This window comes from Trachemys scripta, chromosome 9 (assembly GCF_013100865.1).
Source record: "Trachemys scripta elegans isolate TJP31775 chromosome 9, CAS_Tse_1.0, whole genome shotgun sequence".
In the NCBI taxonomy this organism is placed as follows: domain Eukaryota; kingdom Metazoa; phylum Chordata; order Testudines; family Emydidae; genus Trachemys; species Trachemys scripta.
In genome coordinates, this window is record NC_048306.1 from 68655704 (window position 1) to 68677718 (window position 22015).

Here is a 22015-nt window from a genome sequence, read left to right on the forward strand (position 1 = left end):
TTAGGGCAAAACTTGTGCCCTCTTTTTCCACCCCAACCCCTCAGCAGAAACAGTGAAAAGGAGGCAGGGTACGAGGTCCTTCCTTCTCCACCACAAACTGTTTAGGAGGGGACAACTTATTAGGATCTTTCCTTCCTCCCCTCCATGCTAGAATTGTCTTTAGTGGAGCAGGAGGACTAGCTTTCTTCCCTACTGGGAGACATCAAGCTAGTTCTGCTTCCTAGTGTGAGATGTAAAAGGGAGTCCTTAGGGTCAGAATGACTCCGATTATTTTTGGTCAGTGCTGGTCTACTCTCACTCCCCACATTACATATCAGTTATGACACTTGATGTGGTGTATTGCTCTCCATGTGTGTGTCCATGGGTGCTGGGTGGTGGTCAAAAATACTTGTTGGCTTTGTTCGTGCTATAACCCTTTTTTAACCAATCAGAATTTTTAAAAGGCAATAAAAAAATCTCAAAACTCCTACCTCAACTGGCTATTTATAGACAGAGATTGAATTAGATCACAGATTTATATCTCACATATGTTAGTAGGTAAAACAATCTGAAAATGGAATTTATCATGCATATTTCATTGTGTCACTCTGCCCATAGATCCAGATCCAACTTCTAACACTCCAAACCCAAGCTTTAAACTGCTGCCATTTAAAAAACTAAGCTGTTTGCCATAATTTTCCATCATTTCCTCCAGGATTTATCCCCACAATATTTCACTGGCCCAAGGCCCAAAAGAGACAATAGTCAGCCTTGTATCACTGACAGGTCTGATATCAAGTGACCTTTCGGCTTTTTGTGTTATTGGATTGGGGAGATTCACCTATGGAAAATTATGAAACAAAGCTGTTGTTTTCTATAAACAAATATAGGATTTTTTGCAAAGATGTTTGCACAAAAATGTTACAGGTATACTGTAATGGCAACTCGCGATGATTCCAATCTGGTGTCTATAATCTGGTCCACTGGCTAATTTGGAAGAAAATTAATTTAACTTCCCAGGCAAGAGAGATTTGTCAACATAATCTTTAATATAATGTGTGTTTTCTTTTTATTCTATTCTATAATGATCCATTTTGGAAAAAATGATAGGGCTTCTGTCTTGTGACCCACTTTCTCTTCCTCTTCCTGATGCTGGTGAAGTCAAAATATTGAATCTGTCACATCACAATAATTCCATAGCAATAGATGTTTTAAATAGGACTCTGACAGTAGATAGGAGAAACTTGACTGGGAGTTAGCAAGTCCTTCCTTGTTTAAAACATAAGAATAAGCATAAGAATATACATAAGAATAGCATAAGAAACAGAAATGTAGTGGCTCCTTAAATTGCTTTTGGTATAAGGGTTCTTGTTCCAAATTTGCTATAGCGTGAAAATCTTTTTAACTTGTGCTGACACACATTAGCCCAACTTCATTATACAGCAATGTGATAATGCTCCAGTGTGTGTTTTATCACAGCATATTCAGGTTGCCTGTGATTTAAGGAGCAATTTCTAAGACAGAGAAATGTCCTGTGACCTCTCTTTAATTTGATCGGTATATTTCTATATCTCTGCGTACACTATCAGGCTATATTATTCTTTCTTCTCTCCGCCCCTCCCCTGTCCCTTACTAATTAAAGGGCCTTCATCAGCTGACATTTGTTCCACATGTTTGGATTTATAAAACTGAGTTTTTACAGAATCTAAGGCTGTCTTTCCATGGAGATTTAAACTTCCAATAGAAACAGTTGTTTTGCAACCCATATCATATCATTGCCCTAGTGCTTGGCAAACTGAAAGAGATATTTTAGAAAGTAAGCTCCTTCAGGGTGGGGACATTATCTTGCTCTTTGTCTTGTATGGCACATAACAAATATAAAGAGGAGTGGAACTGACTGATGTATTTTCACTGTCCAGGCTTAAAGAAATACAGAAGGGAACAGAACAGAATAAAGAGTGACCGTGTAAGCTCTTAGGGACAGGACCCCTCTCTTTTTTCTGTGTTTGTCTATGGCTGGGGGTCCTTGGCTGCAATATAAATAATTAAATAATAAAAACCAGTAAAAGCAAATGTGATTTTAAAAGTTGATTTTGTTTTAATCCTTTGAAGTGTTGTTAGTAAAAAGGGTGAGGAATGCACAAGAGACTTTTTTTTTTTTTTTTTCATCTAAGAGGATGTGATTTTCAAAAATGCTGAGCTTTGGTCTAACTCTGTCCCTGCTGAAGTCAAGGGGCGTTTTACCATTGACTTTAATGGATGCAGAGTCAGGTCACTCTTGAAAATCCTCACTTATGGTGTCCATTTAAGAGAGAGATCGAGAGAGAGGGTGTGTGTGTGTGTGTGTGTGTGTGTTACCTGAATGTGAGGCATCTACCCCGCTGCTCTGTAATTCTGTCTGAGCATTTCTTCTGCTCAGTAACCTCTACAAGTAGTCTACTTGTGGAGGATATTTAGCTTTGGAGAAAGGCAATTACTAATACTGTAATCGGAGTTGTTCAAAAGGCAGTGCCTCTCAGAAATTCCCAGTTACCTCCCCACCCAAGCTGCTAACCACCCGCTGTGAGCTTGAACTGTTGCCACATGAGCTAAACAGGAGTTGGACTGAAATGGATTTAGAGCTTTCAGTAGCTTTATGCAGTTCTCAATTCCTTTTGTTTCCTACATTGTCTAATAATTTATTTAAAGAATGATGTTTCCTGGTTTATAACCAGCCTTTTCCACCCTAGCTGTGTGCCTGTTAATGGAAGAAATATGTTAGAAGATCCTTATTATGCAATACATTTTTTCCCATTCCCTGGCTGTTGCTTCATATTTCAAGGGCAGTGTTCTTCCCTGACTACTCCTTGTGTAACCCTATAGAGTCTTATTGCATGGATATGAATCAGGGCAGCATTTGGCCCTCAATAAGTATTCACTCCATATACGTAAGTAGCCTTTTCTGATATTATTTTGCCAGGATCCTCACCCTGCTACTAAGCTGAACTACCCTTAAACTACTAATAGCTAAATTACAGCTCTTCCCAAGCAACAGCTGTGCTGTGGGGTTGTGAAGGTGTAGCACCTAAGTGGGAGTGACCGGAGACAAAGGAGGAGATGTTCCAGATGGCAGTTAGATGCCCAACTCCTGCTGAAAATTAATGGGAGTTGATTCCCTAATTAACATCTGTGCCACTGAAAATCTTCCCCAATACGCCTAAATAGAGCAGAGGTAGACACAGTGCCTTCAGTGGTGCTAGAAAAATGCAGTCATCGCTTTAAAAAACAAAAACAAAATGCAGCATGCATTTCCCCCTGGCTCCAGCCTTCAGGCCAGAAAGCCACATTACCCTTTCATTCAGGGATTGCAATCAGCAGGATCAGGTCCTGCCTGATCTTGCTGGTGGGGACAAGGAACAAACATCTCCCTGTAACTATGAGTGTACTTGCCCATGCAGAAGCCAGCCACAGTTTGGCCCTTAAGCTGCAACAGTTGCTTGTTCCCAGTCGCCTGGATTCTAACAGGAACTAAGAGCAAAGAGCTCAGTCTAGCCACTCTGTTAGCTGTAAGATATGCAGTCACTGATGGTTGTCTCCTTTGCTTATTTTCAGCTGAGGTTGCCATTGCAGGTTTGGATCTGCAGTTTCAATAACCACCTTTCTGCTGCAACCCCCCTTTCCGCTGGCAGACTCCCACAGCTGAATTATTTTTCTCTGCGTTCCACCCTACCTTCTATCTGCTCTGGTGTATTTTCTGGTCCCTCTGATCAGAAAAAAGTGGAACAAAAGCCGACGTTCCAATGCAGCTGTAATAGCTTTCTACCAAGAACAATGAGCACAATGTGATTTTTCTGAGGAATTTGTAAACAAGTTTCGAATCCATACAGCAGTATCTTCTACCACTCTAGGCACATATGCATACTCATTGATGTTAATGGGAGTTACAAGCACTGAATGGAGAATAGACCATGCAGTATTAAAAGACAGGACAATCTAGTTACCAGCTTGGGAATTATTCTGTACTGGGGAACTGATTGTTAGTACTGTAGCTATGACATATGAGCCTGCACTAGGATTTGTGTGCTTAATTGCTTTTTTTAATTTTATGAAGTCACTTTATACATTTCACATTTCTATTTTATGTGTGGACATCGATCATTTACTTGGGGTGACATTCCACATGCAAAAAGAGCACAAGATGAGAAATACAGCCTGCCTGCAATATCTATAAATGTATTTATTACACTTAAGTTACATTATGTTTAACCTAGTGTATAGGTACACACAGCTGATACCTTTTCATTGTGTTGTTTGCACCTTAGGGAGACATAATAATGGACCTTCTCATGGGATTTCTACTAGCCATGAGCTGAAGTTCTGTGAGAAGACCAGATCTTGAATTATTTTAGTCTACTGGATGTCTCCCTAAAGCATTAAAAGTCACTGGAAAAACAAAGCTTGGGTTTCCATTGCCGCATTGCAAGAGCTGACCTGAAAATGTTGAAGGCACTGGCACTATTCGAGTAAGGGTTTGCAGGATCAGGTCCGAATATTAAATCCCACACATATCCTTAGCGCTTATCCATTGTAATACCTATGTCCTGTAAAACTCATGTGGAGCTACAGGAAAGAGAACAGAACACAGCTGAACTCATTATTCCATAGAAAATAAATTAGATTTCTATCCTCATACCTCTTCCCTTATCTTCTTGTTCAATTACGCTCTGATTCTACTCCCATTAAAGCTAATGGCAAAACTCTCATTGAATTGAATGGAGCAGGAACTTAAAAGCATTTCCTTCCTAAGACTTGGTCAGGCAAAGTGCTGAGCACCCTCAACTCACATTGACTTCAGTGGGAGTTGAGGGAGCTCAGCCAAAATGAGCCCTAATAGATTTTGTGCCTGGTTCCTAGTAAACCTATTGACCATTCTCCAGTTTGTCACTAATTTGTATCCAATCACTGTTTGAATATAATCCTCTTGGTCGGTACACAGAGTTGCCACTTTCATATCATCCACAAAGATTAATGCTGGGTGACATCAAGCAACATATGCCTGACATGCTGCAACTGTGTTTGGCACTTCATGCTTTTCAGTTTATAAGCGCTGTAAATACAGCAAACAGTGCTATGTTAGGGTAACATGCACACTATGGACAGCTAAATAGAACACCTCCTCTTCACGAGGTCACAGTGGGCCAGAATGGGACTTTAAAAAATGCAGAGGCAAAACCAAAAATAATTTGGTGTTTGTTTTACTGATTCTTCTTCTTGTTATGTCCTCAAATTGCTTCCGACCATGTCTGTGCACATGTGATTGCCCGATCGTTGCACTCTGCCAGGTCACTGGAAGAGCATTCATGCTCAAGCACCTCTTATTGCAGGAGATGCTTCAAGTTTCTGCTGCAGTCACAGATGCGGGGGCCAGTGATGTAGCCCCACTTGATCAGTGCATCTCTAGACCAGCCAACTCCACTATGGCATTGATTAAGGGCATGTAATCCAGGGCTGATCTGCACCAGGTAGGTGCTCGACTGCTGGGAGCTGGAGCAAAGAGGCTTACAAGGTTGTTCTCCACTTTTGTTTGCCATAACTGAACACTTGTCTGTTTGGGTGACAATGTTAGGGGTTTAACAATGGCAAGACAACTTTGTTGTGATTTCAGTTGACTTGGAGCCAGTGTCATATAGTGGCTATCTTAGATCTGCACATTAGCTTTGTGTGCTCAACTCTACTGTAACTTCCTGGAGTACATCCGGAGGAGCAATACCTGCGAGGATGTAGAGGCTGTTGATATGGATAGTCTTACGGCATCCTGTAATATAGCAGCAGGCAGTATTATGTGCAGGGTCTAGCTTCTTTGCGTGAGGGGATTGTGCCCATGCTGCATGGGTGTGTTCACCAAAGGAGTAGCAATGTGCTAGTTGATCGCACAGTGCACAGGTCTGCACCCCACTTTGCTGTGCTTGCTGAGAATATTGTTTTGTATGCTAACTTTGGCTTTCGTTTTCTCGATGTGGGTTCTAAAGGACAGTGTCGGTTCAAGAATAACACCAAGGTATATAGGATTTATGGAATGAGTAAGTTTCGTTCCAAGCCATCTGATGTTGAGCTCACATTTGGCCTCTTGGCTTTTGAGATGGAATGCACTGATGGTTTGCTGCAGGGTACTTATATAAGGTGTTAAGTACATTCACCTACTCGTTACTATGCCACATTCCTTGTGTAGATAAATAAATCATTTTGTGCCAGAGCAGCTTGGCTGGTCATTTGTGTAGATGTTGAATAATGCAGGTGTTGAGACACTACTTTGTGGGAGGCCATTCTTCTGTTGTCACCATTTGCCACAAAAGTTCACAAAGAATTTTCTGTTCTCCATCATTGTCTGTATTAGCTTCATGCAGTGGTGGTTCTTCATTACCGTTCGTACCTTGGCAATTGTAATGGTCACTGCTTTCAACTACAGGCATCTCAGCTGGAATACACAAGTTCAAATTCCAACTCAGTATACATTCTGTGGGGTTGTTGTCAACAAAAGAACTAAAGACCATAATTTTGTGTCCATTCCTTGATGCTATGTTATAATTCTTGTCACAGCTTTATTTTTAACACCTTTCGGAGATGATCAAGAATAATATTTTTACAGTAAATATTACTGAACTGGTTAGCATGTAAATTACACTTGAGTAATTCCAGCTTTTCAGATGATTAATAGAAAAATAAAAAACAGAACTGCATGCATCTAACACTAGGCTTAAGTGTGCCACTAATGTATGGCTCTATGTTCAGGGTATGTGTGGGAGGAAGGGGAGGGAGACTTGGTGGAACTCAGAGAGGAATTCTGCTATGTAGAATCCCTCCAGCTCTCCAAAGGATACAGGTGCAACACCAGGTGCAGCTGGCACCCCACACTAGTACCAAGCCAGTTTCACTTTGTGTGCTAGTGCAGAGTGGGGAGCAAGACCATTCCCTAGACTTACTCCCCCTCCCCCCCAACACACACATACACACGCATCAAGGGAGTAGGGAGGGAACAGTCCCTGTGCTTCTTTGGCTATGGCTATACTAGGCATGATATCCCTGCTCATGTGCACATACTTGCACTTGCATACTCATTGAGCCAGCATGAGTATAAATAGCCATTTAGCCACAGTAACACAGGTAGCAGGAGCATAAGCATGGCTGAGCCATGCTGAGTACAAACCAGCCTGAAATGTCTCAGTCTGTATTCTGCTTGGCTCAGCAATGCCTCTGCTGCTACTACCTGTGGTACTCCAACTACAGTGCTATCTATACTTGTGCCAGTGTGAGTATGTGTACACGAGCCGGAGAATCCCACCCCAGCTCACAGTGTAGATGCAGCCTTTGAATGCAGATGAACCTGGCCCATTAGCATTATTTATTTATATATTATTATTTGTTTTCCAATAGCATCTAGAGGCCCGAGCTGAGTCCAGGGCTCCATTATATTAAGCACTGTATAGCAAAAGACACAGTCCCTGCCTTGGAGAAATTATCATCTAAATAGACAGGGCAGACAAAGCAAAAGAGAAAGGAAATAGTCTCTCTGCAAGCTGCCGCTTAACCTGTAAAGCAGTGATGGCTAAGGCCCAGAGCCACAAAGGTATTTAGGCTCTAACTTCCACGGAAGTTAGGAACCTTTGTGGATCTGGGCTTAAATGACTCACTTGAGTGCCTTAACTGCAAGATAGTCCTTTCTGTCCTGTCCTAAGATGGGCCTTGCAAGAAGAAGAAGGCTTCTAGCATCCTCTTTCCTGCCACACCCATGGAAGGACTTGGCCCACTGTCACTTCCCTGAGAATACAGTAGCTGGGCCTGTTTATCAGTCCTGCCTTTTGCTGAATTTAATTCTGCCCCACATGCAGAAAGCCCACATCTGATTAACTGTCTCCTCCATAGGGACAGTTTTGACTGAATTAGATTTGTGTTTATAACAATGGACGTTATTAAATGTTTGGGTTTTATTACTTAGGGTGAATAAACACTACAACAGCAGCAACAAAACACCCCTCAGTCAGGTAATTATAATCACAGGCCCTAAGAAAACACTGAAACAACAATGAAGTTTACTCTAAAGCTTCCAGTAATGACAATATCCCAAGCCTGAGCACCCCTATGGAACTAGTTTATGTTCTTACATGTGGGCTTTTAAAAACAAAAACACAGAAGCCCCAAATATTGATCCATTGCTCTGAATTATTTATTAGTTTGTCTTCAAAGCTGAGATGAGTGATCTTGACAGCAATTATAGGATGCTATTTACATTCAAACCCTTACTCCATGCAAGTAATTAGCCCCATTGTAGTTAATGGCCTAGTGGTTAGAGCACTAGAGTAGAACTTAGGAGACCCGGGTTCTATTTCTGGCTTTGCCACTGGTTGATCTTGGTCAAATAATGTCCCCTTTCTATGCCTCATTTTCCCTATCTGTAAAATGGGGATAACGATACTGCCCTCCTTTGTAAAGCAGTTTAACATCTACTAATGAAAAGTGCTACATAAGGAGATAAGTGTTATTGTTATATATTACTCATGTAAATTAGGAGTAATCACCAGATCAAAGCTGTGCAGGATCAGGTGCTAGCTAACGCACTGGTGACAGGCAGTATAGTGACCTCTGGAACTGCAGCGATAAATAGATGAAGAAAGACATTCTGAAAAGAAAAAGAAGGGCACAGTAGTGCAGGAAGTGCTCAGCACCTTATAGGGCAAAGCTTCTTAATCTGTGGAATCTTGCTTGTCAGAAGAGAAGCTGGATCATTGCTGTAGCTGTCATTGCAAAGCCTTCATATTTGGTATCTGCTAATGCACCATATGAGGGATCCCTGAAGTGGGGGCAAGGCATTATTATGACCTGAAGCACCAGGAGACACATCTTCAGATAATGTAAATTGTCATAGCTCCATTGTCTTCGGCGGATCTGTCCCAGATGTCATATGCAGGGTTGTTCCTATTCAAGGCCATGCCAATGGCTTCAGTGTAAGCAGTTATGTGAAACACACCAACTCTATCTATTTTCCACTTTTTCTCCACATTGTTTCCTTCATGTCTGTTCTAAGTGAATAATGTTCGCATCTGAGGTTTGAATTTTTAATGGGTTTTACGTAGATACGGAGAAAAAACATCTAGTTCCTTTCTAAATGAATGTGTGCTGTGCAACCAATTTCAAGAAGGATGTGCCAACAGCAATGATAGTTGAAGGATAAGGGGGAAAATAACAAAGAACTTTGTTTCTGTAATAAGCACTTGGGTCAAATTCTGCTTTCACTTATATCCAGGCTACCCCATTGACTTCAATCAAATAAACTGAAATCAGTGGGGTTGCCTGGCAGTAATTCAGAGAACTCAGTTTGCAGTGTTTTGCTTTCTCCTTTGACTGTGATCATCTCAGATTCTGAGCAGTTCATATGAAAGAGGCTCAGACGTTAATAAAAAGCCCTGCTCTCACCATTTTGGTGCAAAGAACAGCTTTAAATGACAATACTATGGTCCTGAGTAGGGTTACCAGATAGCAACTGTGAAAAAACAGGACAGGGGGTGGGGAGTAATAAGCATCTATATAAGAAAAAGTCCCAAAAAATGGGACTGTCCCTTTAAAAATGGGACATCTGGTCACCCTAGTCCTGAGTCTCATGTACATTAGACAGGTTTCAGAGTAGCAGCCGTGTTAGTCTGTATCCGCAAAAAGAACAGGAGTACTTGTGGCACCTTAGAGACTAACAGATTTATTAGAGCATAAGCTTTCGTGGACTACAGCCCACTTCTTCGGATGCATCCAAAGAAGTGGGCTGTAGTCCACAAGGTGCCACAAGTACTCCTGTTCTTTTTATGTACATTAGAGTGCCTGAATACCATTTGGCAATACACAGGGTCCTTAGAATGAGTGTGAATATAATTTATGCCCCCTTTATGGTGTCACTACAGTGCCAGAGCAGAGATTGGGGAATATATTTCACTTCAGAAACACCAAAACATTCTTGCCGTTGGAAAGTTTTGGTGTTTCTGAAATGAAATATTGAAGAATTTCAGTTCTGTGGAAACATTTGAGTTTTTGGCTTTTAGACACAGTTCAGGACAAAAACTTAAGAAGGCTCAAATTTTTTTGTGGAATCTCTCCCCTGCATGCTTTTAAACCAGGCATTTTGTTTTGCTATGAATCCAAACTGAAAGGAAAAAACTACATGATATGCAGTTATGCATTCCTGTAAGGGGGAACAGAGGGAGACCTTTCACTTCTATGTCCTGAGCCTCTGTTTCCTTTATCTGGGGGCTGCATTTTACTGTAAGGTTGGGGATGCAGTAACCACTGTGGAGCAGCCACAGGGACGGGAAAGGAGGAAGAACCTTGTACCCAAATGAAAGTCACTTTCAACACACTCTTTTCAGTTGCAAGCTACTTTCTTCTCCCTTCCTCCACCTGTTGTGGAGATAAAGATAGAGAACTTTCCCTCAGTGGGGCTCTGTCCCTCTTCCAGTTGAGCACTGTCTAAAAGTGTACTAGAGGGGTTTTCAAACGGGGGGGTCGGGTCCCTTCAGGGGGCCTCAAGGATATTACATGAGGGGTCGCTAGCTGTCAGCCTCTACCCCAAAACCTGCTTTGCCTCCAGCATTTATAATGATGTTAAATATATAAAAATGTGTTTTTAATTTATAAGAGGGGGTCACTCTCAGAGGCTTGCTATGTGAAAGGGGTCACCAGTACAAAAGTTTGAGAACCACTGGTGTACCACCAGCTAAAGAACCCCGATTTACATTAATGTATCATCAGTGAGGTCCAAATCAGGCCCTTGCTATCTATAGTAGTTGGGTTGAACCTTAGTAGTAGTTGAACCTTAAAGTGAAGGAAAGCAATTACTTACAGAATGGTGAGTGCCAGCATCAGAGATAATTAAGTTTAACTGAGAAAAACTCACACTTGGCCACTCTTAATTCATGGTGATGATTTATTCTGTCATGGGAAGAAGGAGGAAGGTGGAGCCACCACTATGGAGATGGAACTGAAATGTGAAATTGCTTTGAGGCTCTTTTCTTAAAACTGATTACACTGAGCATTTGAGAACTGCTCAGCCTCTGACCGCAGAGATGTTATATCTGCAGGCTGCATATCCCTGTGAAGTGCAGCTGAACTGTTCTAACAATGCTTTGTTCACTTCAACTACCATTATAATCACCCCAGAAAATGCTCAATGACAACCTGCAGAATCTGTTGCTGTGGGGTTATCCTGTGTCCTTTTGACGGAGACGGGAGAGCTCCTTTAAATGAACTCTTGGTCAGTAGGTATAATTCTCCTTCCTGATGCTTCTGCTGTTGCAACTCAGCTGGCCCTTTTGATTGGCATTGTGCTCCTCTCATTGTGATCCTGCCTTTCTGAAGTCTAAGTGTCAACACAGAAGCCTGCCAGAGGTGTCATTCATCCTCAGCAATATGGTTTTTTTTAACAAAGGCCTCAAGAGAAAGGATTGTACAAAGGGCACAGAACTTCTGTCTGGGGGTTACTGGAAGCTGCTTGTTCTTTGACACCAGTTGAAAGCATTTAGGAAATGCAGAAACATTTCTAAGGACTGCCATACCCATGCAATAGCCAGAAGTGATTTATTGCAATTTTCAATCCATAATCTGCCAATCTGGCATCCTCCTTTGATGGGCTGAAATTATTTTGGAAGCTTGGCAAGCACATCATGAATAGTATAAACAAATGGTAGATTTGACATCAGCCATGGCATCAGCAGATGGAAGACGAGTGGATGTAAACAACTGGTAGAGTCCCCATCTGGTGGATGAATTCTCCATGGCTGTGTCCCCTTGCACATGATCACCATTGAGTCGTTGGCCAACTACCGGGTGAGCTGAAAGGGAGCATTTTCCTGGCCAAGTCAAATAATTGAATTAAATTTACTGTCCTTCAGATGGAATTTACTCTTTGTATATCCTGTATTTTTCTCTCACTCCAGTAGCTGCACGCAAGAGTGGCTTGTCATCTTTGCCCACTGCTGAGGCTATCCACTGGTTGTTCTATATGAGAGTCCAGTAAGACACAGTGTTGTAGTTTCTCTTCATTGCAAAATCCTCTTTGCAATGGCTAGACTCAGTGGGCCAAGTTGAGTCCTTGTGTAAATGGGCAGTCAGAAGAGTTGCATGTGTACATTGTGTGCATTACTGTGTCCGAGACCAAGGTTCAAAAACAGTCTGCCATTTTCAAAAGTGTCTAAGTGACCTACTTCACTCAGTCTCAGTGTGACTTTCAATGGGATCAAGGTGGCTAAGTCATTTAGATGCTTTTGAAAATGCTCAGCCGAGTGAAAAGGGATCCTTTCTCTTGTTGAGCCAGTAGACGTTCTGCTAAGCTTGCCAAGCTTGCCTTAGCAAACTGTAAAGCCTATAGAAAGCTGCAGACGATATGGTAAATGGAAGTACTACGGCACAGAACACACATTTTTGTAAGGCATTCAGCAAATATGATGAACTTGAGATAGATAGATAGATAGCATAGGGAGGACATTTGTCCTAGAGCTGGGCTATCATGACAATAGCACAGCTCAGTTGCTGTGGGGGAAAAAGGCTGGTTTTAGTTAGCCTCTTGCAAATTCTTAATTCTCAATATGAATTGCAGTCAGTTTGCTGGTAACTATGAGAATATAGTGATATCAGTTAATTTATAGTAGAATAGCAAATGCCCTTAGTTTCAGCTCCCTGGTGACAGTGAAAATACATGCTGATTTCAAATTTAACTGCTTTAGTCTTTTGTTACTCTGTAGATGCTTTTCCATATTCTCATAGTGTAATGTAATTTTTTCATTCAGCGCTCCAACCAGTTAAGCTACTGTACATGAGCCTTAGGCAGACACTGCTAAAATACAATAGCAGACTAGTTAATAAAACCAACAACAAACAAGCACATATGTTTTGTAAATTCATTTCTTTCTGAGCATGGTTCAGTAGTTTCATTTGTACATGCTTCATGTAATTCATCTAGTAATACTTGTTATTGATCATTTCATATACAGGTTGTATAAGCTATAGCTAGAGGTCCTCCAGATTATAGTACAATTGCAGTATTTTCATACCCGATCACTTTAGTCCTAGTCAGGTTAATGCATATTCTGTAGAATGATGTATTTATGGATGTACCATCTTCTGAAGTCACTGGAGTGGACTCTGCTCTTGATTACACTGGCATAAATCAGGAATAATTCCACTCATTACACTGGAATTGTTCAAGCAATATTTAAAGAGTTTTTTTTCCCTAAATCATTACCCAGCAATGTCTGCCCATAGAGGGACTCTTAAACATCCACTTCTTTATTTTCTAGCAGTTGAGCCTGGTCCATCATTTCCTTTCTGGAAAAGGAGGCCACTTCAAATGACAATTGTTTTTAACCAAAAGGAGTTTTTTCCCCACTTTTGATGGCATTATGTTGCTTGAAAACAAGAGCTCCCCACACCATGAAATAGTACAGAGAGGCTTGATGGCAATAATGTTCCATTTGTTCACCAAATATTGACTTTTTATTTGTCATTTGCTTGCTCACTGTCATCTCAGTTTTCTGGACAATTAAGATTGATCAGTTACTCAGTCTTGAAGGGATCTAGGATATGCAATTCAAATTCAGAGAAACAAGGTCTGTAGTTGAGAGGGGAATCAGTTATTTTATAATATTCTGGGAGTCTTTTGTAGATTCTTCATTGTGAGAAAGGTTAATTAATGCAGCTCAGTATGCCAGAGAAATGCACAGAGAAGCAGAGGTCTAGTATGGTTGAAAGGAGAAGACAGCCTGAAAGTCTGATACTCCTAGGCCTTGAGTATAGGAGGAGTGTCCCCTCCAGCACAGAAAGCTCTAAGGCCCAACCTGGCAGTAGCATATCTTCAGGCCATGGTGTTTATCTATTCTTTGATATGTTGATGCAACATTGAAGGAATTGTTGGATTAAATGCAGACTCAAATTTTCTACCAAGGGTCAAATTCTGCTCTCTTTTATACTGCTGTTAATTCTGGATTATCATCTCCTTTTGAGTCAATTGGTTTACACTAGTGTAAATGAGTGTATTTGGCTTTAAAGAGGTGAAAGGAATTATGACCAAAATCTGGGATGTAAATATTCTTGAAGAAGCTTCCTTAAATGTAGCCTGAAAGCACCTGAGGCCACTGAGGGTGTCTCTCCAGTGTGCCAGCCTGGCAGTAATCCTCCGAGCCAAGATCAACAGACTTGGGCTTATGGGGCTCACATTACCATGCTAAGAATAGCTGTGGACAATGCTTTGAAGTTGCAGCTCAGGTCGGGGCTTGGGCTCTGAAACCCATCACCATGCTTCAGAGCTCTAGCTCCTGCCCGAGCCACAACATCTACACAGCTATTTTAAGTGCTACAGCACGAACCTGAATCTGTTGACCCAGGCTTGGGAGTTTGCTGCCACAAGCTGTGTAAATGTACCTTAATTGACATCAGAGTGGTATTTCATGAAGCGGTCTTTCAGTCCCCTGACTTGACTGTTTGAATCATTCTTTAACCACCCACACATGGTCTAGTAAGGGAGGGACATAGATTATGTGGTGGTGGGGTGGGGGTGGGAATATATATGTAGCAACATTAAATTTCTGTCAAAGCTGACTACTGCTAGAAGGACCTTTACACTGAGTGCTCTTTAATCTGTTGTCCTTTCCTCTCTGTACTTTTTCTTATTAACTCATTTTTAGAAAATTGAAAACTGGTCTGTGTAAAAAAAACCTCATGGATAATAATACTGTGAGAGCCAGCTTTGGTTAGTGACAAAGATATGCTCCCTAGTGTTAAAGCCAAACCAGAGACGATGTTTAGATGGTCATGTCATCTGCCGAGAGACGGCTTTATATGTTTTATTGATGTTAACAGATCAAGAACATTTGTTATAGCAAGTTCCTCAGAGAGAAAAAGACAGATGTTCAACATAACGAGAGTTCAATACATGTTGTCTGAGCCTCTTTATGTTTTACTATTTGTATTACTGTAATAAATTTTGGGCCCATTGTGCGAGGCATGGTATAAACACAAAATAAGGAACAGTCCCTGCTCCAAAGAGCTTGCAGTATAAATAGACAAAGAGTGGTAAGGGAAACAGAGGCATGGAGAAATGAAATGACTTGCCCAATGTCATACAGCAGGTCAGTGACAGAGCTGGAAATTTAAACCAGGTCTCCTGAGCACTGGTCCAGTGCACTATCCATTGGAGCATGCTGCGTTCTCAATTCTACTTGCCAAATTCATCTACAGTACAAATGAAATTAGAGACACATAGATCCTGATCCAGCAATGCACTTAACGTCACATGTAACTTTAACCAGGAGTTATCCCATTGAAGTCAATAGGGCTACTCAAATGCTTAAACTTACATATGTGTATAATTGATTTGCTGCTTTGGGGCCATATTTCCTTTGATTAAATGGTGGATATAGCAGAAGAAAGTAATCTGTGATCTACAGTTTGATATCCAGTAATTTCAGGGTTTTAATGAAAGGAATACTATAGCCTTTTGTTCTATGGGCCCTTTCTAAGGGACCTTAGATATAATATAAATATAGCCTGAGCAATTCCTATTGCTAAGCAAATATAATCTTTTAAGAAGAAAATTTTTAAATTTGTAGTTTAAGCAGCTGGCAATCTTTTGTTTAGAAAGAAATTCAGCTTTAAAATTACATTTGATGTGGCACCTTTTAAACATTGAAAGGTAGGAGTTTAATTGTTTCATGTACTCAATTTTCTTCGTGCAGTGGGCTGAACTGCACAGTACATTGACTATGTGTGGGTCTCAAAATCTGGTAAACAGCGAAGGCACAATAGAAAATGACAAACTCATTTTATTTTAAAAATTGTCCTTTTTTCCATACACTGAGCAAATAATGAAAAGAAATGCCACAACATGATTTCATAGTTCAGTCTCTGCTTAAAGAGGAAAAAGACTTCTAAAGGATAGGATGACAAGAAGCAGGCTGAATTTCCAAAATTAACTGTGAAAGGCAGATCATTTAGGCATGTCTGAAAGCTATGCATAACCTTTGTGCTACAAATATCTCATTTCAAAAATGTCAGACTCTGCTTATTCAGGAGGGCTGCCAGTAGGCTATTTTAAGCTCCTTGTTTCTGAAGCACAACTGCCTCTATATCTTGGTTTATTAGCCATATTTCTTCATTCAGTCATTAGAGGTATTAATAATGGTGGTAGAATTCTATTCAATATGGAGATTTGATATCAATGTAGTTTTACATTCACTAAAGTTCTAGCTTATTTCTAATGTTTAGCAGCTGATCACAGTGGCTCCTATCCTTAGCTGTGGCTGGTTTGGGCTGATTCAACAGTACAAAGCAGCACTAAAGCTAGGTGATCCAGCTCTTGTAGGATCCTCTGAGCAATTGGGACTCCACAGATGATGTAGCAGAACCACCATAGCAACTCTTAAACCATCCCTCACCCAGCCAAGTTCAGAGTTCCTACTAGGCTTTCAAAGGCTGCCTACCAGCACTGTATCCATTTTATCTATATGGACCACCTAAGGTACAATTCCTTCCCAAGCTTCCCCTGGGATGGCAGTGCAGCTCTGCACTAACCCAATACACAGTTAATTCTTACAGGCACAACCTAGGCATGAGCATGGTAACCATATATATTCATCTCTCCCTCTAAAGATAACACTGACAAATTAATCATTATGGTAAAACGAGGCACAATTTTACATTGCTCGCTAAGGTAATGTGCACCTTGCACAGAGGGATGGAATCCTTAGGCCCAGCCTGCTCTTGCTGGGGTTGGAACTGCTCCATGTCAGACCACAGGGTCTGAGCAGGAAAACCAGTTGTGCGGTACAAATCCCCTCATGTGACTTTGTGGGCCAATGGACAGGGCCAGTGCAAGAAAGTTTCGTGCCCTAGGCGAAACTTCCACCTTGCTCCCCCCACCCCAGCCCTGCAGCAGCTCCCTGCCCCCCCATCCACCCTGAGGCGCTCCCCCACCCCCGTGCGGCAGCTCCCCACCCCAGCTCACCTCTGCTCCGCCTCCTCCCCGAGCACGCCACCCCCGCTCTAATTCTCCTCCCTCCCAGGCTTGCAGCGCCAAACAGCTGATTGGCGCCGCAAGCCTGGGAGGCGGGAGAAGTGGAGCGGCTGCTGCACTAGGAGAGGGAGTCTCAGCTGCACATGTCAGCGTGCCGCTGGCAGCCCAGCCCAGGAATGCTGTAAAAAAAAAACTGGGGGCACCGCTTTTTTGTGCCCCCAAATCTTGGCGCCCTAGGAAACTGCCTAGTTTGCCTTAATGGTAGCACCGGCCCTGCCAATGGATCTATGCAATTCACACTCTCACTGACCATGCCCTCTGTCATGCAAGCCCCTGTGGAGATTGGACCCATGGCAGGCAGAAGACTGCAAAAAAATCCCCATGGCTGATATCAAAGACAGTTGGATCATGCTGATTCTGCTGCATTTGGGGCTTTCCGATGCTGGGATCAGGGGAGGATTTGGTAGCAATGTGCCAAAGTTCTATTTTCTTTTCAACTAGCCATGCAAATGCTAGTGTGATGCTTGTGAAAGAGTATTACAAACCAGTCACAGTACACAGTCCAGACACTTAATACTCAATCTTCCATCTCAAAATTGTTTCTCATAATCCTGTTATAACCAGGAATAGTAGCTTCAAATAGTCTAAAATTGTTCTATTTTTGCAGCGTTTCTCAAGTATTTTTAACTGTAAGTAATACAGTCGGTCAGAAAAAAGTCCTAGAATCATTTTCTGATGGAAAATGCAATTACATTAAAATCATGTCAATGTTGCCAAAATTTTATTTCAGAGAACAAAAGGGGGAAAAGTTCCAACCATGTTGAAATGCTCCATTTTAACATTTTTCAGAAGTTAAAAACTTTGTTTTTTTCCTTTCAAGATGACTTCATCTTGATTTTTTTAAAATTTTGTAATAATATAAAATAGTCAAAATCAAAATGAAATGTTTTGATTTTTGTCAAAACAAAATATTTTTATTGGCCTGAAAGAATTTTTCCCCTGAATGTTCTTTCACAGAGAATTTCCAAAGCTTGGTGATTTGTTTCTAATTGGAATGAAAACAAATTTCGAAATCTCAGAATCCTTCATGACACAGAATTTCTGTTCTCCACAAAGTCCTAGTAAATATTTTTTTCTAAACCTTAATATATCAAAATTGCATTTTAGTACATCCAATACAAATCATCCATCCAGGAACAAGGCGTGCAGACCATGCTTACAAGTTGGTGTGACAGTATCCTGGAAAGCAGGGACTCTGAAAAAGATCTAGGGGTCATAGTGGACAAGCAACTTAACATGAGCTCCCAGTGTGGTGCTATGGTAAAAAGGACTCATGAAATCCTTGGAAGTTTAAACAGGGAAGTAGTGAATGGGAGTAGGGAAGTGATTTTTACTATAGGGCAGTGGTGAGACCAGTACTAGAATACTGCATCTATTTCTGGTGTCCACATTTTAAAAAATGATGAAAAAATTGGAGTGGGTGCAGAAAAAAGCCACAAAAATAATTCAAGGGCTGGAGAGGGCAAAACATAAAGATCGCAATCTGTTTAGCTTATCAAAAATAAGTGTATAAATAAATAATTAGTGTATAAATATCTTCATGGGGAGAATCCTGGGTACTAAAGGGCTTTGTAATTTACTGGAAGCTAGTATAGACAGGCATAACAAGAACCAATGGCTGAAAGCTGAAGCCAGACAAATTCAAATTGGAAATAAGGCACAGATTTTTAACACTGAGGGTGATTAGCCATTATAACAAACTGCCGCCAAGGGAAGAGGTGGAGTCTCCATCTTTTTGATGTCTTCAGATCAAGACTGGATGCTTTTCTGAAAGATATATTTTAGCCAAAAACAAGTTATTGGTCTCAATTCAGTGGTAACTAGGCAAAATGTAAGGGCCTGTGATATATAGGATGTCACACTAGAAGGTCTTTAAATTCTAGGTATCTATGAAAAAATCAGAGGAACACAGGATGAGACTGTCATGGAATCACGGGGTCTGGTCTATGCCCCAGCCTGTCACCAGTCTCCTGGGAGTGACCCCTCTAGTGTGCCAGGCCCCAAGGACCCACACACAGGGCTGGCGCAACCCATTAGGCGACCTTGCGGGTCACCTAGGGCACTAACATTTGGGGGGCGGCGACCACAGCGGCTGGATCTTCGGCCGCCTCTGTCGGGGGTGGCATTTCGGGGGCGGGACCTTCTGCCACCTCTGTGGGGGGCGGCATTTCGGGGGTGGGACCTTCCGCCACCTAGGGCGACAAAAAAGCTGGTGGCGCTCCTGCCCACACAGTTCCACAGGGCAGGCCTGTGGCCTCCAAGACTGGGCAGTCGGCACCAGCAATCCCTCTCTTAAGCCACATAGTCCATCTTGGTCAAACAGTGCCCTGATAGGCCAGCCACGCTGTGAGGGACTCCATCTCTGGCTAACTCTCTCTTTGTCTCCTCCAGCTCCTGAGTCCCTCCAAAAATCCTCCTTCTTCCACTCACCTGACACCTTGTTTTTCAGCTCAGTTCCCAAGTCCTCCCAGCTGGGGTTTCCTGCAGTTGGGTGTTGATTGTTCAGTTGTTGTGGCATCTCTTTGTCTTGCTGGAGTGAAAATGGGACACCGCATGGGGCTGGCACGAAGCTCCCCCCGCCCCCGATCCATGCAGGGCTGGCCTGAGGCCCCCCACTATCCCCTGCACACAGGGCTGACCCATGACCCCCTGCTACCCACCTGTGTGTGGCTGGCTCAGCCCGAGCCACTATCCCGAGCTCTCCCTCCCACACACAGCTGGTGTTGCCACTTGCCCCCTCCCCGTGTATATTGCTTCATGCCCCGACCCCACTTTTTTTTCAAAACTGGGCATTTGTCCTGTTTGCTCTTCCAACTGATGATCAATTGGCAAGAGCAAATGGGAAAAATGCCCGGTTTTGCCAAAAAAAGTTAGGACGGCCGGGACAGAGCTTAAAAAAGGACTGTCCCGGCCAAAACGGGATGTATGGTCACCCTATGCTGGACCCTCTGTAGATCTGAGCCAACTTCAGCCAGTTCTTTAACAATCCTTTTCAGTCCCCACCCAGACAACAAGGTGACACACACCTCCTGTCTCCTGAGCTATTCCAGGAGCAGCGTTAGTCCTTTTACACTCACTGGTTAGCAATGCCATGTACAGATGGAAACTGAGGCATGCTTAAGACTCATAAAAATATTACAGAAAATTCCCACTTTGTCACAGTAGATGATATGAAGATGAGCAAATGCTGGAATGTTTAGAGATGGTCCCAACAGGCTGAGGTGCTGAGTAGCCACCACTCCCATTGACTTCAGTGAGATTCGTGCGTGCTCAGCGCCTGTCACAATAAGACTCCTAACAGCATGATATGAGGACCTGATCCAAAGCTCACTGAAGTCCATGAGAGTCTTTTCATTGCTGTCAGTGAGCTTTAGATCAGGTGTTTAGTGCTTAGAAGTAATATAATAATAGCAAGGTAGTGACGGCAGGTTAGTAAGAACAAGTGACCAGTGGCATAGTAATCTGTGTTGAAAAGCATTTAATTATTCCATGCTTATAGCAGACAACACTGCAGTGTGTGTGTATCACCAATGTGTCAGCCATGGTTGTTTATCATAGGAGATTGTGTTCCCAGTAGGCACACTGAATGCTTTCCTGGCCCGATAAATGTCAAGTACCAAGGCAATGCTGCCTGTTCCGCTCACAGGGATTGCCAAATAATCTGCTTTCATTAACTATGGGACCTTGGCAGAGCTCCTCGTGTACAGCTATCCCTGCCAAATGTTGGTTATACATAAATTTGCAGACACATTGTCTGCGCCTTTCATTACAGTTGCACAGTTTTCTTAATTGCAGCATTCTTGTGTTTCGTCTAAAATTCTTTGAGTAGTAGTCTATAAATAGGTATTTCATTATTCTGCAGCTGTGGGTTTTGCGACAAAGTTCATCTCTTGCTACAGAAGTGTGCTCCAGAATCTAAGCCTTTACAAAATAATACTAACAATAATTAATAATAATGATAAGCCTGAATCGTGGTTTTAATTCAGTTTGACATCTGTCTGACTTCATTGCAATTGAATGAAAGTACACTGCACCCCATATAGGTGTGTAGCTCCCTTTCTTACCCAGAGGCCTCAGCTGATCTCTCCCCACCACCATCCCCGCACACACACACAAGTGTATTTGGCTAGTTTCTCTTGTGTCTTATAGTACCACATATTCCTGGTAAAAGTAATATATAGTAAGTTCCTAAATTAAGAAAAAAATTATAAAATATTTAAAGACCTACATATTGCTGGGGGTTGGGGAAAGCATCTAAATGATGTGTTGCTATTCTACTACAAAAAAAAAAACCCTGCTTAACTCATTTAAACTATGGTAGAGAAAAAATAAAATAACCGTGGGGGAAAAAATCACCCCATAGGTATTTATCTTCCACCTATACAGCAGGGTTGGGTCAGTTAACCTTTCTGTTGATAAGGGCGTCATGTGCCAGTTGCAAAAAGACTGCATGTCACTGTAGTTTTGTGTGTGTGTGTGTGTGAGAGAGAGAGAGAGAGAGTCTCGGAGAGACGCAAGGCCTTCCCCACAACTCAATGGAATTCCTGTTTTTCTGTCTTAGAGCTGGTTGGAACATTAAACAAAACATTGTTTGGTCACAATTTACAGGTTTGTCAAATAGAAAAGTTTTGTGGAAATGGTTAGATTTTGATAAACTGTCTACTGAACACAGGGAGGGTTCCATCAGAATCCTGCCTGGTTTCGAGACTCCTTCCCTGCCCACCTTCCTGGCAGCCCGCCTGGTGAGTGCTGGGGGCTTTCAGGGTCCATGGCTCTGGGGCAGCCTTTCCATCCAGACTCTTGGTCCAGCTGACGCCCCATGAAAATTCCAGGGGACATATTTCATTTCAGAAAAAACACGTTTCAGTGTTTCCAAAACAAAATATTGCAGGATTTCAAAATATTGAAAAAACTGACATTTCAGCTCTTTGTCCCAATTTAGGTAATAAAGTTCCA

At 42.0% G+C, this 22015-nt stretch overlaps 1 protein-coding gene across 1 annotated transcript in view; it reads left to right on the forward strand.

The window, feature by feature from the left end:
• Positions 1-22015, forward strand: part of NYAP2 (neuronal tyrosine-phosphorylated phosphoinositide-3-kinase adaptor 2) — a 185254-nt gene that overhangs the window by 82554 nt on the left and 80685 nt on the right. The gene's annotated exons all lie outside the window — the stretch shown is intronic.